At 43.4% G+C, this 16496-nt stretch overlaps 1 protein-coding gene and 3 non-coding genes across 4 annotated transcripts in view; 1 reads left to right on the top strand and 3 right to left on the bottom strand.

Moving 5' to 3' along the window:
* LOC144697660 (uncharacterized) overlaps positions 1 to 16496 on the bottom strand; it is a gene marked incomplete at its 5' end in the record, with an annotated part of 71191 nt that overhangs the window by 22904 nt on the left and 31791 nt on the right. The gene's annotated exons all lie outside the window — the stretch shown is intronic.
* Positions 7394 to 7467, bottom strand: trnan-guu (transfer RNA asparagine (anticodon GUU)). The gene has a single exon. It is a non-coding gene; the product is annotated as a tRNA-Asn (tRNA).
* trnas-aga (transfer RNA serine (anticodon AGA)) lies at positions 12566 to 12647 on the bottom strand. The gene has a single exon. It is a non-coding gene; the product is annotated as a tRNA-Ser (tRNA).
* Positions 15733 to 15804, top strand: trnae-uuc (transfer RNA glutamic acid (anticodon UUC)). Its single transcript has one exon. It is a non-coding gene; the product is annotated as a tRNA-Glu (tRNA).

Genomic DNA, 16496 nt, shown 5'->3' on the forward strand with positions numbered 1-16496 from the left:
ACGTGGAACAAGTCAAGAAGAGATCCAGAGGGCGTGAAAATGAAAGAGAAGGGCTGTGATGGGTTACAAAGCACTGACTATAGAGCTGGTGGTGCACAGCGGAATATTATTCCTGTATTACCCATGTTACTTGCAGCTCTAATTTCCTGATTTATTACAGTGCCCAACATTACCACTGCAGTTTGGTCACCAATAAACAACTCGCACCAATGTTTGTTGCCTCTTGCCCGTTTCTTAGCTCCACCAAAATAGATTCGACATCTTGATCTTTCAATCTAAGACCCTCTCTCACGAAAGTACCGATCTTGTCGTTATTAACTGTGCGACCCCGCCTCCTTTCCCTTTTTGCCCATCCTTCCTAAATTACGAATACCCTTGAATATTCAGATCAATCACACTGCTCTTTTAAAGCAGCACACAGGGCCGAATGGCCTCTTTATTTGCTGTACCTTTCTGTCATTTTGTGATTCCTAACACCCCGGCTGCATCTCTCTAAGTTATTCTGGCATTTCATAACTCAATCTAGCGAGATGTACATCTTGCCCTTCTATCTGACACTTTGAATTCCAGACACTAAACAGATTAGGAACTGAATTTGAAACCAGACTAGTACAACTGCAGAAATGATCTGAACCATTCACTTGAGTTTCAAACACGCAGTGTTCGCACATGAGCATGTACCTTCTTGTATATCTACTGAACAAAATAAGCTCATTCCGATTCTTCACATTGAAAATCAGTTCAAAATAATTTCAAAGTTTAACAACATACACAAGAATGTGGATAATTGATACTGTGCACATTCCTATAATCAGTGTCTGGGACAATCAGGTCCTGTGAACCCTTCTCGTGTCTTACATTCCCATTCCCTGCTTTCCAGGGAAAGATTGGGTTCATAAACTGGACGGGTGGGTAGTCCCTGGCTAGGTCAGCCCTCTTCCAGAGAGTATATAAGAGTTATTGCTGGGACAGCAGATTTTCGTCCCTACTGCCATTAGTGATGATCACAAGATTTTTTATTGAAAACAAATTTCACCATTTGCCATGGTGAGATTTGATCCCCAGAATCCCAAACCAGTGAAAGTACCACTGTGCCACAGCCTCCTACCAAGGTAAACGTGTTTGGAATTTGATGTGTGTCAGTTACTTTCAGTGATGAATTTCTGCCGTGTGTTCCCTTGTCAGTTTCACAGGAGCCGCAGTGATGATGTTGGTGGGTTTTGGAAATTGAAAGTTCTACATGAGCAGCTTGAACAGCGAGTTGAACAAGTGCCAGCTCAAATCGAATTGTACGGTTTGTGTGCGGTGTTTCATTTTAACAGGAAGGACGAGGAGAGACAGATTCAAAATAAATTGCTGTGAGGAAAAAGACGAGGGTTATGGAATGAGTTAAATTGCTCTTCCAGAGAGCCGACACGGACAAGAATGTTCCCCTTCTCTGCTGTAGCCACCCATGATTTCATACTAACAACATCACCCTGTGCATTGAGTCAGTCGTGGTGACTGAGTGGCGAAGGCGATAGAGTCCAAATCCATTGGGATTCCCCGCTTCTCATTATTCCTGGTTTTAACTCTGTGTTTACAGAGTTAATTACCGGTTACATTGAATCAAGTCCATCCAAACACTGGGGCGTTTTCCTATTTCCGTTCATTCACGAAAATATTCACGAAACTTCTAGTCGGAAATGGAACAAAAACGGAGCCAGGTTGGTGTCAGGTTTGCTTTCTGGGTGTTTGACTCTCCTTAGAAACAAACCCTTGTCCTCTGTCACTCTCGGTGTCGATGTCTGTGTGTGTTCCTCTGTGTGTGTCAATGTGGTTCAGTTCATCATTTTTACCACCCAAACATTATTTACGATAGATTTGTGGCTTCAGATTAAGATGGTCCAGAGAAAACAAAAGCGCTGTTTTAAAAGATGCAAGAGGACATTTCTTTGTTTCTTTTTTGGTGGAGGCTGTTCAGCTACTAAATGCCCGGATGTTACAAAGCGGAGGATGATTGAAGTTTTCACATGATCTTATGAAGTAGCTGAGAATGCCCGAGGGGCCGAATGGCCTATTCCTGATCATATTTTTCCCACACTCTAATTCAGAGCCGATGCCGGTCCAGGCAATGGTTGTTTCTGCTCTAAATGTGGTACTGAGTCACCGAGTGGGCTAAGATGCTGGCCGAGGCTTTCCTGCTTTGGGCTCCAGTCCCGCGGCTGCTAAACTTTCCAGTGCTTTGTTGTTTGAGACGCTTCCAAAAAATCCTCCGTGCGGCCAGGGGACGGCTGACCTGTGCAGTGTTGCATTTTGGTTGGGGGAATGGGGAGAGGTGGTTGGGGCAATGGCACGGACTGAAAATCTTTTTTCCCTGTTACTCTCTGTCTCCATTCTATTATTTTATACAAACAATAGCGAACTTTCACTCAGTATTGTGGCGAATTGGTTAAACTGATGGATTGCAAATTGGCTGGAGTTTTCTCACGCAGGTTTGAGCCCTGTAGTTTATGCTTCTTATCATTCCTGATTTTAACTGACGGTCTGTAGAATTAGTTATTCGTTAAATTGAATATAAAACATCCAAATACCCCGTGATTTTTATTTCTGTTCATCTGCAAATATTCACTAAATTCACAGTCGGAAATGGAAGAGTAATTGACCACTCCTGATCAACCAATCACAACTGCTGTTTGACAGCAGCAGACCAGGCCGAATGGCCTTTTTCTTAGCTGGAACTTTCCATAATTTTATGTTTGCCAACAGCACGGATGCACTTTCCCAGTCATTCTGCCATTTTATAATACATTTTATCGAAATGTACTTTGTTACTTTGTGTCCTGTCCTTCTGAAGTCAAGACCCGGAGTGAATTCAGTGAGAAGTTTTCTTGTCATTTCCAGCAGGAGATTTGGAACCAGACCAGTTCATTGAGTTTAAATGGTGCCGACCCTTTACTGCAGCTCGTTGTGTTTTTGAGTGGAGATGATTTCTGTTTGTTACAAAGTGCAGGATGATCTGATTAACTAACGGAGCAGGTTTGAGATTCCGAATGATCTATTCCTACTCTGAAACAAAACCAAAACATGCTGGAAAAACTCAGCAGGTCTGACAGCATCTGTGGAGAGAAAGACAGGGATAACGTTTCGAGTCCTCATGACTCTTTTTCAGAACTAAAGGGAAGTACGACTTCATATTTCTACTTCCCTTTAGCTCTGAAGAAGAGTCATACGGACTCGAAACGTTAATCCTGCCTTTCTCTCCACAGATGCTGTCAGACCTGCTGAGTTTTTCCAGCATTTTTTGCTTTTGTTTAAGATTTCCAGCATCCGCAGTAGTTTGCGTATTCCTAATCTATAGTTTTTGTTCTATTTCAGTGCCAAAACTTGTGAAGGAAGTGGTTCATAAATTTCGCCCAGCGAGGCTGAGCGAGCGAAGGCGCTGGCTTAAAGTGTGTACGAAATCGTGAGTTCGCCTCCCACCGCTGCTCAACATTTAGCAGCCCCATTAGGACAAGCAGATGCCACCTCATATTGACAGGGAGAACGAGGAGAGTTGCTGTGGGGGAAAGGTGGGGTGTGGTATTACAGTAGTTGAGTTGCTCTTCCATAGAGACGACATGCTGAATGACCGTCTGATGTAGCCGTCTGTGATTTTATACAAACAGCAGTGACGTCATTATCGGCCCTGTGTTCAAGTCGTAGTAGATAAGGGGTTGGAGTTGGAATCCTGTGGGGTCTCCTCACAGAGTTACAAATCCTACCGTCTCCAGTTCTCATCATTCCTCATTTTAATAAGGTGCCCATGGAATTAATTATTCGATAAAGGGAATCAAAACCACGCAAACACTCCCGTGGTTTCTTCTTTCCGTTGGTCTGTGTGTGTCAATGTGGTTCAGTTCCCCAAGGGAATGGACACATTTTTAACAGAACAAACTTTATTCACATTAGTTGTGCAACTTCAGATCAAAAAAATATCAGGGTGAAAGTTGGAAGAGGAGCTTGTCTCCTTCTCTATATGCCCCATTACAACAAGAGCTTACATTTAGATAGCGTCTTTAACGTAGTTAAACCTCCAATTGATGGTTGACAGGATCATTATGTAACAGAGTCTGACACTGACACACATATTGAGATGTTGGGCCAGGTGAACAAAAGCTTGGTCAAAGAGATAGGTTTTATGGAGAGTCTTAAAGAAGGAAAGAGAGGTCGAGGTGGAGGGAGGGAATTCCAGAGCTTGGGGCCTCGGTAACTGAAACCTCGGTCACCAGTGGTGGAGCATTTCTGATTGGAACATACAATAGGCCAGGATTAGAGGGTAACAGATATCTCAGAGACGTGTGGGGTTCGAGGAGATCTCAGAGATAGGGAGGGGCGAGAACAACGGGAGATTTGAACACAAGGATAAGAAAGTTTGAAGTAAATGCATTCTTTGACCGGGAACCAATGTACGTCAACGAGCAGAGGGTGATAGGGGAATGGGACTTGCTGTGAGTGAAGACGCGGACAGTAGTTTTGGATGACCTCAATTTACGGAGGGGAGAATGTCCACTTACATTCCAGAACTGACATTCTGCTGGATCAGCACTGCGCTGTTTCCAAGACCAATATTGATCCTTTATAAGGTGCCATTCCCAGAACTATACACAGTCCTCCAGGTGTGATCTAACCAGGGCTTTGTTTAGCTGTAGCAAACCTTTCCCTCTTTTCTATAACAGGCTGTACAATAAGGGGAATTACATTGTATATATCGACTGAGATGCTTGGTCAGAATAAACTTCATTTAAATATTCAATAGGAAATCAATTGCATAAATAAATATTCCTCTTCATTTCGAAGACAACATATGAATCCCCAGTTCAACTCTCCATGTCATCGGGTCAGAGAAACTTTGTTAATTTTCACACACTCCTGCACCTCTTTCAGAATTGTTTTCCTTAATTCAGAGTTTGCAAAAAGGAATTCATAATTATTTGAAATGGGAAAAAAACCTGCAGGGTTATGAAGGAAGAAAATGATATTGGAACTAAGTGGTTAGCCCTTTGAAGAAAGCACAAACCCGATGGGTCGAATGGCCTCCGAATGCGCCGTGTCAGTTTACAATTAGATCAATTTCTCTGCAGCATTCCAAAATGCCCTGCCCCAATTTTATGCCTGTGAAACAGGATCTTGCAGTGCAGCAGGTCTACACAGTTTGAAATTCTATACAATTCCCTTTGGCATTTTCTCGCAAATTGTTTCTGTGGTGCATCGCCAGCGATGTCCACGTCCCATAAATGAATAAAAATACAAATAGTAGTTATCACATTTGCTTCAGATGCGCAAGGTCACTGGTTCAAAAGCTGGCAAAGACATTATCAAAACTGAATCATCTAATTGCGAGAAGTTGCACAATTCCCGTTTGTTGCTAAACAATAACTGAATAAATTATCTCACAGCCATGTGTCATTGGCACTTCTCCAGGCTTTGAATGATTTTCTCCAAAAGGCACAGTTATGAGAAAGAGACAAAAATGAGACGAATTACAGTAAGATAGTTCGCACATGTGTGAAGTGTTGAATGACCTGGTGATGTGCTGTGGCATTTTATGATTCTAATTTCAGATCAATTTCTCTGCCCCATGGCTGTGTTTTTCAGTCGAACTGCACTTCCACAAACCAGAGTTCAGGAGTGCAGTAAGACTGCAGGGTTTGATATACTAAGTCAGTCTCTGTGGTTCTGTCTATTGTTTCTGTAGTGTAGTGGTTATCAAGTACATGCAAAAAGTCCCCTGTCTGGAAATGGGTAGAAACATTATCGAGATTTACACATCTAAGTGTGAGGGAAAGTTCCATAATTCACATTTGTTGCTGAATATTAACTGAATATAGTACCTTGCTGCCACATTAAATTTGCCCTTCGCCAACTTCAAAAAGCATTCTCAAAATCAGGAGGGATGAAGCTGACTAGGCACAAAAAAATGCCAGTTTCTTTAGTCAACAACAGAAATTAATGAGTTTACAAATGCAAATTCACAGTTACTTACTGACTGAAAGATGACTACTAGTGTGATACAAAGACTAGCATTACCCTAAAGGCAGGCGCAACTGATACTGTGATTGAACATGAGGGAGTGGGAGAGATGGTACAAAATCACTTTTCGTCGCTCGTCATCATGGATCTTCATTCTTTCATGGGCATCACTGGCCAGCATTGTCCTTGAGCTGTGTAACTTGTTAAACAATTTCGGAGGGCCGTTAAGAATCAACCTCATCACTGTTGGTCTGGAGTCACAGGCAGGTCAGACCAGGTAAAGACGACCGATTGTATTCCCTAAAGGACTGGTGAATCACATGGGTTTGTATGGCAATCAATGATAGTTTCATGGTCATCATGACTGAGAAAATACTGAGGACATGTCCGATCAGAATAAACGTCTTTTGTAAATTCAATATGAAATTAATTGCACAAATAACTAATGTTTATATCAAAAACTTCAGAAGGAACCATAGTCCAACTCTTCATTTCATTGGGTAAGGGAAATATTCATTAAGGCAAACTGCATGGATTCTGCAGAAACTCCTTCTTCAAAAGGGAATTTGGAAATGGTTGAAAGGGAGAAATTTATGATTCATGGAAAAGGAGAAGGAAACTGGGACTTATAGGCAAGATCTTTGTAGAAGGCTGGCTACAAATAGAATGGGTGGAAGGTCCTCTTACTGCGCTGTGCCATTTGATGCTGACATTGTTGATCAGTCTGTCTCCAGCATTCCTAATGAGAACAGCCGAAATCCATTTCTTCAAAACAAAGACCCAAAGTGCTGCTGCATGACATCACCGTTTAACATTCCAGACAGCTCCATTGGGATCCAGGCAGGGAAATGTTCCTGTAGTGTTGTGGTTACCCAGCTCATTTCACATGTGCAAGTTACTCCATTCGATGCTCGGGGAAACATTATCACCCAGCTGTGTGGAAAAGTTGTATCGCTCCCATTCCTGTTTGTTGTTGAATATGAACTGAATGCTGGATCTTGCAGCCACATTAGATTCGCTCTTCACCATTTCTGAAGATAACATTCAGCAAACTAAGAAGATGTTTCCGCTGGCAGCGGGTGATTGGAGAGTGCGGGACTGGAATATTGTGATTTGTTCCTGTCTCACTCACTGTGGAGCTGAGCAAGAACGATTAATTGATGGGCTTGTTTCAATCCAATAGCCTCATAGATCTCTATTGATTTAGATGGGGGTTCACGATCGTTCATATTCTTTGTTATATCTGAAATGAATATCCATAAACAGAGCTTGGTGTGGGAACTCAGTGGGTGAGAGCCGAGTTTTCAACGTGGGGGGTGGGATGGATTTTCTTGTAGATTCAGGGCCCCGAAACAAATCAGAGCGTTAATGAGTAATGATGGGGAGAAAAAAGTGCCAGCTTCTTCCCTGGGTGGTCTCGAACCACCAACCTTTCGGTTAACAGCCGAACGCGCTGACCAATTGCGCCACAGAGACTTGATAGAGGAGCTAGCACTCTGTAAGATATCCTAAACCAATGGCTCAGCGAAAGAAAGCTTCAGATTGCCGTGACTGCAATGACAATTATTCCCTATCAGTTTTACTCTTCCCAAATAAAGGATGGGACATTCATTGTGGACACATGGAAAAAGTCTGATCCCACCCACTGCAGACACATCCATGTCACCGGGAACCAGCTCTCCTACAACCGGTGCCATCTCCCTTCGAGCCTTTCGGTGTTTTGTCTGTTACCAAGTATTCTGCTTGTCCCGAAGCCAATAATTCTAAAGGGGTTTCTCTGTTACACAGCGAGTGGTTAGGATCTGGAATGCACCACTTGAGAGTGTGGGGGAGGCGGATTCAATCGCGGATTTCAAAAGAGAATTGGACAGAAAATGCAGGTCTCCAGGGACAAACGCGGAGGAGTGGGACCAGGTCAGTTAGTTTCCAGAAGAGTAAGAGATCTCCCTTTTCAGACGGAGTTAAGGAGATTTATTTCCTCTCATAGGGTCATTCGCCTGGGGACTTATTTTCATCAGAGGTTTGGTCATTGAATTTACACAAGGCAGAATTAGACAAATTTTTGATAGACAAGGGGGTCAAAGGTTATGGGGGGCGGGCAGGAAGGCGGAGTTGAGACCACAACCAGATTTGCCGTGACCTTAATGAATGGAGAAGCAGGGTCAAAGGGCTGAATGGCCTTCTCCTGCCCCTGAGTCTTTTGTTCCTACAACCCGGGCTGAACGGCCGCCATCTTTGTGTAGCCTTAGCTCTGATTCTCTGACACTATGAGTCGCTGGAGAGGCAAATGGTCAATTCCTGCTTCTATTTGTTATGTTCTATTTTGAAGCCGTTACCACCCAAGGCAATGGTTAGTTTACCTTTGATAGTGGCAGCGTGGTCGGCTGGGTTAAGGTGTTTTGTTTGGCCTCTGTTCTCTTTGTGGGTTCGAATCAAAGTTTCAGTTGATTTGTTCTTTCATGTATTAAGATCTCCATCTTGGCAGGAAGAACAAGGAGACGCAGTATGAATTGCAGGGTGACTGGGGATATGTGGGGCCGAATTCCCTCTTTCTCTGTTATAACCTTTCTGCGATTTCATATGAACAAGATTGAAATTGATGTGAGATCTGTAATTGCGGATGAGTGGTTAAGACAATGGGTTTGAAATCTACTGGGCTCTCACCGTGTAGGTTTGAATCCTCGTTGTCTGCTGCTCCTTACTTTAGGTGAATCCAGAATTAAATTAATTGTTGGTGAAATGGAATAAAGACTTTCCAAACAGTCCCGTGTGTTTCTCCTGCTTCTCTTCCGCATTTCTTCATTTCCGTTCATCTGCAAGCATTCACCAAATCTGCAGTCTGAAATGGAACAATAATTGGAGAAGCTGGTGACATCCTAACTTTCTGGGTGTTTGTGGATCCTGAGGCCTCTGTCACTCTCGGTGCATGTGTCTGTGTGTGTTCCCCTGTGTGTGTCAATGTGGCTCAGTTCCCTGTGGGGATGAACACTTTTTTACCATCACAAACTTCATTCACATTATTCGTGCAACTTCATGTTAGAATGTTATGGTCCCCCGTCTTTTCCCCGGAGACCTGAATTTTCTGTCCAATTCTCTTTTGAAATCCGCGATTGAATCTGTCTCCCTCATACTCTCAGGTCATGCATTCCAGATCCTAACCACTCGCTCTGTAACACAGAAGCCCCTTCAGAATGGTACACTTTATGTGATGTTGCCTCTCTTCATTCTTCCGACCAACATGAATCACTTCACACTTCCCTACATTAAATTTCAGGTTCGCTTTAACAGTTTACACGAGGAATTCCTGTGCATTGTCACAGTTCACACAGCGGTAAGAAAAAGTTAGCTCCTGATCAGGAGTTGAACCTGGGCTGCGGCGGTGAAAGTATTACATCCGAAGCACGAAGCTCTCCGACTTCCTTTGAAGTCGAGGCTGTTTTCACTCAGAAGCCAGTGGCTGTGATATTAACAAAGCGGAATTGAGAAAGATTCAGCTTGAGCAGTGACACTGCACATGTGAAAGCAGCAAATCTTTAAAAAACGGCAGCGCCTAGCATGGGGCTCGAACCCACGACAGAGATTAAGAGTCTCACGCTTAACAGGTAAGCTAGCCAGGCAGACACAGTCATTACTTCCTATGCAAAAATTCAGGGAGATCAATGTCTCTTCCGCCCTGGAGCCTCAGCTTGTTGTGAATTTCAAGGTGTGAGAGATAATCGACCGATAAAATCCACAAGGTTGCCATACATTCCTCTCAATCATCAATAACATCATTCACATCTTCCACTTCTTTGCTGCACCTCCTTCCAAACATTGCAAACTCCACTTGCATCTTTCATCCTGATATTTTTCTCTTTGACATTTTAATATGAAGCTGCACAATTAATGTGAGTTAAGTTTGTGATAGTAATTATGTACCCATCCCCTCGGAGAGCTGAACCACATTGACACACACAGAGGAACACATGCAGACACATACACCGAGAGTCCTAGAGGCCAAAGAAGAGACAAACACCCAGAAAGCAAAGATGTCAAAAACTTGGCCAATTATTGTTCCATTTCAGGCTTAAAATGTAGTGAATATTTGCAGATGAACAGAAGTAAGAAACACAGGGGTGTTTGGGTGGTTTTCTTTTTCATTTGACTGATAATTTATTCTGCAGACAGTTTGTGTCAGTCAGGAATGAGAAGAAGGGGAGTTGGCAGGATTCGAACGACGTGGAAAAACGCCTGAGCCACTCGGCCATGACAACTGGGTAAAGGCTGCCTGTTGTTTGTTTAAAATAATGGAATGAATACAGGGAGTTCCAGTGAAAGAAGGTCTTCCAATCCGTGCCATTGCCCCACCTTTTCCCAGTCACCCTGGGATTTACACTGTCTCTCCTCATTCTTCCAACTGAAACACAACACTGCACAGATCAGCTGCTCCTTCACCGCACGGAGAATCTTTGGAAAGCGCCTCAAATAACAAACCACCAGAAAGTTTGGCAGTGGTGGGAGTAAAACCCAAAATCACCAGAGAGATTGGAACCTGAACCAGCGGCTGAGCCCACTCGGCCTTACTACCACATTCAGATTAGACACAAACATTGTCTTCACCAACATTGACACTGAATTAGAATATAAAAAAATATCATCAGGAATTGGCCATTCGGCCCCTCGAGCATTCTCAGCTACTTAGTTAGATCATTTGAAAACTTCAATCATCATTCAGTTTATAACATCTGGATATTTAGTTGCCGAACAGTCTCCACTCAAAGGAAAGGGAGAAATGTCCTCCTGCATCTTTTAAAACTGTTTTTTTTGCTGATATGAAGCCAGAGAACTAACATAGATCATGTTTGGGTGGTAAAAATGGGAAACTGAACCACATTGACACACACAGAAAATCACAATTATGCACGTTGCTAAGATTTGAAATTGTTCATATTTTCACGCTGCCTTTCAATGTGCAGAAAGTGGAGCTGTGATCAGCTTGTTGCTCAGAATATGTACTGCAAGAATGTCTATAACAGGCTGATGGTAACAGTGCCTGTTTGGACTCGGTGAGCTGCATCTGACGATGAAACCATTTAAATGCCGTTCAACGAGTCCGGTTCTAGAAATGTACTAGAAATGAAAGTAAACTCGCTGAATTTGATCAGTGTCTTGAATTCAAAGCATCCCATGGGAGATAAGAAAGTTCATCTTAACCGGGGTGTTTGGAAAAATCAAATGACAGAAAGTTACAGCAAAGAAAGAGGACATTCAGCCCTGTGTGCTGCTTTCAAAGAGCAGTGTGATTGGTTGATCTAAATGCTCAAAGATGTTTGTCATTTTAGAAGAACGGACAAAAAGGGAAAGGAGATGGCGTTGTGCTGTTAATAAGGAATGAGCTCAGTACATCGGTGACAGAGGATCTTAGATTGAAAGATCGAGATGTCAAATCAGATTGGGTGGAGCTAAGAAACAGCGATAGGCAGCAAACATTGGTGGGAGTTGTTTATAGACCACCAAACTGTAGAGGGAATGTTGGGCATGGGATAAATCAGGAAATTAGATCTGCTTGTGACATGGGTAATACAGGAATAATATTCTGCCTTGCACCACCAGCTCTATAGTCAGTGCTTTGTAACCTATCACAGCCCTTCTCTTTTATTTTCACCCCCTCACTCCGACTCAGGATTTATTCCCGAGTTTTGCCCTTGTGACATTTCCAGCTCTGATATAAAACTTCCACTCTCACTCCACCAATTCGAGCAGAGCTAAACCGTGTTATTTTCAACCAGCAAATCAATCACATTGATTTGAAAAGCTCGCCTAGGAGTAATACGTTTCAACTCCCTAACCAGGAATGGAACGCAGGCTGTACTGATAAAATTACCCAGCAGTTTGGCACATGGAAGCTGCTTTTGGCATTTTTTCATTACAACTCTCTTTCACCAAGGACAAGTTTCTTTGGCCAAATGGTCTGTGTTGTTTGAACACAAGTGTCGTCTTCAGCCAATGAGAAGAACCATTGCTGTTCGCTGGAACATGAAATACTTTCCTCCTTTAGGACAGTTCTTAAAGCCGCCCCCTTTGACCGAGCTTTTAGTCATTTGACCGAATATGAGGCTCAGCGTCATACTTTGTTATATAATGCTCCTGGGGAACACGCTGTGAGGTTCATGGGGTAAAAGGAGCTTTATAATTATAAGTTGTTGTTGTCCATACATAGAAAGAGACAAACTCTTGTTGCCTCTTTCATCCTGATATTTTTCACTGTAACATTGTAATGTGAAGTTGCACAACTAATGTGAATACAGTTTGTGCTCGTAAAAATGTGTTCACCTCCTCAAGGAACTGAACCACATTAACCCACACAGAGGAACACACTCCGAGAGTGACAGAGGCCTAAGGAGAGGCAAATGCCAGAAATGAAAGCATGACATGAAATTGGCTCAGTTTATTTTCCATTTCCGATTGGAGGTTTGCAGAAGGCTGACAAATGAACGGAAATAAGAGAACATGGATGTGTTTGGAGCGCTTTTCCCTCTATTCAAATGATAATTAGCTCTGTCTGTGCGCGGTTAAAGCCAGGTATAATGGAAAACGTAGCCAGCAGGATTCAAAACTGCACGGGCTAACCCCAATGGATTTCTAATCCATCGCCTTAACCACTCGACCACGACTACATATGCTACTCATAAGTTACTATTATTTGTATGAAATGATAAAACAGTTAGAGCAGAGAAAGCGGTCTTCCTGACCATCTTGTCATTGCCATGATCTGGCCTTTTCCCCAGAACCCTGCAATTTATACTGTCTCTCCTCGTTCATCCCACCAAACTGGGAATGAAAGAGTGAGAATGATCCAACCCAGCCAATTACCGTCCCATCAGTCTACTCTCCATCATCAGTAAAGTAATGGAAGGGGTCATCAACAGTGATTTCCAGCGGCACTGACTGAGCAACAACCTGCTCACTGATGCCCAGTTTGGGTTCCGTAAGGACCACTCAGCTCCTGACCTCATTACAGCCTTGTTTCAAACATAGGCAAAAGAGCTGAACTCCTGAGGTGAGAGTGACTGCCCTGGACATCAAAGCAGCATTTGATCGACTGTGGCATCAAGAAGCCCTAGCAAAACTGGAGTCAATGGGAATCAGAGGGAAACTCCCCGCTTGTTGGAGTCGTACCTAGCACAAAGGGAGATGGTTGTGGTTGTTGGAGGTCAGTCATCTTAGCTCCAGGACATCACTGCAGGAGTTCCTCAGGGTAGTATCATCGGCCCAGCCATCTTCAGCTGCTTCACCAATGACCTTCCTTCCATTATAAGGTCAGAAGTGGGGATGTTCACTGATGATTGCACGATGTTCAGCACCTTTCATGACACTTCAGATACTGAAGCAGTCCATGTCCAAATGCAGCAAGAACTAGACAATATCCAGGCTTGGGCTGACAAGTGGCAAGTAACATTCGTACCATACAAGTGTCGGGCAATGACCATCTCCAACACAAGACAATCCAACCATCGCCTCTTGATGTTCAATGGCATTACCATCACTGAATCTCCCACTATCAACATCCTGGGGGTACCATTGAGCAGGAACTGAACTGGAGTAGCCATGTAAACACTGTGGCTACAAGAGCAGGTCAGAGGCTAGGAATCGTGCAACGAGTAACTCACCTACTGACTACCCAAAGCCTGTCCACCATCTACAAGGCACAAGTTAGGAGTGTAATAGAATACTCCCCACTTGCCTGGGTGAGTGCAGCCCCCGCAACACTGAAGAAGCTGTACACCGTCCGGGGTAAAGCAGTCCACTTGACTGGCACCACATCCACATGTGTACCATCTACAAGATGCACTGCAGGAATTCACCAAGTCTCTTTAGACAGCAGCGTCCAAATCCACGACCATTCCCAGCTAGAAGGACAAGGGCAGCAGATAGATGGGAACACCACCACCTGGAAGTTCATCTTCAAGTCACTCACTATCCTGATTTGGAAATATATCGCCGTTCCTCCATTGTCGCTGGGTCAAAATCCTGGAATTCCCTTCCTAACAGCACTGTGGGTGTACCTACACCACATGGACTGCAGCGGTTCAAGAAGGCTGCTCACCACCACCAAGGGCAACTAGGAATGGGCAATAAATGCTGGCCCAGACAGCGAAGCCCACATCTCCTGAATGTATTTTTAAAAAGATCCAGGTTAGCCTGCAAATTATAGTGCCTTGTTCTTCTGACCAAAGTAAAGCCCTGCAAACGTCACTGCCTGGAGCAAGTCTGATGTATTTGCTCAGGTGAGGAACCAGCTGAAGCTTTCAACATTGGTTTTCTTAATATCGAGTTTCCAAATGGGAATTGTGCAATGGCTTGAAAGCGAAAAAAAAACAGCGTTAAGGAGAAAGAGAAGGAAATTGGCAATAATTATAAAGCTCTTTGTACAAGTGTGACATAGACACCATGGATGGAAGGTCCTCTTACTGAGCTGTGCCATTTGATGATAACATTGTTGATCAGTCTGTCTCCAGCATTCCTAATGAGAACAGCCGAATTCCATTTCTTCAAAACAAAGACCCAAAGTGCTGCTGCATGACGTCACCGTTTAACATTCCAGACAGCTCCATTAGGATCTTTACAGCGCAGGGTTTATAGAGGCGAGTGGGGTCATATTCGCTTCCCATATGATGGAGCTGCGGTTTGAAACCTGGCAAGAGCATTATCCAAGCTTGTTTATTTAAGTGAGTGAAAGTTCGATAATTTCCGTTTGTTGTAAATAAGAACACGACGGTTGCAATCCTGCTGACTAAAGTTTTCACCATTTTTGATTTTAACCAAATTAATTATCAGTTAATTACAAGGAAACCCATCCAAATACGTCCGTATTTTCTGATTTCCATTCATTTGTCAGCATTCAGGAAATTTGCTTTCGGAAATGGAACAAACACTTAGCCAAATTCGTGACATCCTTGCTTTCTGGGTGTGTGTCTCTCTTTACGCCTCTGTTAATCTCGATGTTTTTCTCTCTGTGTCTGTTCCTCTGTGATTCTCAATGTGGTTCATTAGTTGTGTGAATTCATGTTAAAATGTCACAGAGAAAAGTATCAGTGTGAAAGATAAAACAGGAGATTGGCCCTTTCTATATTTATCCTACAACAACAACAACAACTTAAATTTATAAAGCGCTTTTAACCTAATGAAACGTCACCAGGAGTTCCCCAGGATCATTAAATAACAAAGTGTGACACCGAGCCTCATATTCGGTCAGGTGACTAAAAGCTCGGTCAAAGGGGGAGGCTTTAAGAATTGTCTTAAAGGAGGAAAGTATCGATTTCATGTTCCAGCTAACAGCAATGGTTCTTCTCATTGGTGAAGAAGTCGCTTGTGTTCAACCGAAACAGACCATTTGGTCGGAGAAAGTTGTCTCTGGTGAAGGAGATCGGGAATGAAAAAAAAAATGTCAAAAGCTGCCTCCGTAATCCAAAGGTCAAGCCTTATTGGTCGTTTCCCTGATGTCCAGTGACTGGGAATCGGCGCTTCCATTGGACCAACAGCAAGTTTTGGAAATTGAAAGTTGCGCATGTGCAACTTGTGGGGCTATTTCACCCCTTGTCAATTTCATGTTCCAGCTCACAGCAACCGTTGTTTTTATTGGCTGAAGAAATCGTTTATCTTGAACCGAAACAGGCAGTTTTGTGGTGAAAGAGATCTGAACTGAAAAACAATAGGCTAAAGCAGCGTAGATAAGGCGAATCGAAAAATATTAGCCCAACTTCCCTGGTGGTCTAGTGGTCAGGATTCGGCGCTTTCACCGCCGCGGCCCGGGTTCGATTCCCGGTCAGGGAATGTCGAGTTACTGAGTTTTTTGGAACGAGTGTTGATTATTCATTGGTTGGAAACGTTTAAAAACTCCACCAGAATCAGAGGGGTGAGGGTTTAAGGGCACCTCAAGAGCTGGCAAACATCACACTTGGTTCAAGTGGAGTGAGGGAATGAAGGAAGAGGAGAAGAGAAGGGCTGGTTGCAAAGCACTGACTGTAGAAATGTTGGTGTGTGGCAAAATAAGGGTGGGAGAAGAACGAATTTTGCTGCCTACTGTTTGCACTGGCACAAATATCACTCCTGATGGATCAACCAATCACTACTGCTCTTTGAAAGCAGCACGCCCGGCCGGATGGCCTCTTTCTGTGCTGTGACTTTCTATAATTTTATGTTTCCCAACAGCACGGGTCATTCTGCCATTTTATAACCCACTTGAGCGAGATGTACTTTCTTACCTTGTTTTCGGCTCTTTTGAAACCAAAACACGGACCAAATACAGCGAGTTTTCTTGTCATTTCCAGCACGAGATTTGTCACGAGACTAATTGAGCGACACATTAATGGTGCCAATCCTTCACTGGAGCTCACCGCGTCCAAAGAGCAATGTTACCATCAGCCTGTCATGTATTTTCTTGCAGTGCATCTGCTGAACAATATAAGCCTATCACAGCTCTGCTTTCTTCACATTGAAATCCAGTGTGAAAATCAATTTCAAAG

Source organism: Cetorhinus maximus, chromosome 23 (assembly GCF_964194155.1).
Source record: "Cetorhinus maximus chromosome 23, sCetMax3.hap1.1, whole genome shotgun sequence".
Classification (NCBI taxonomy): Eukaryota; Metazoa; Chordata; class Chondrichthyes; order Lamniformes; family Cetorhinidae; genus Cetorhinus; species Cetorhinus maximus.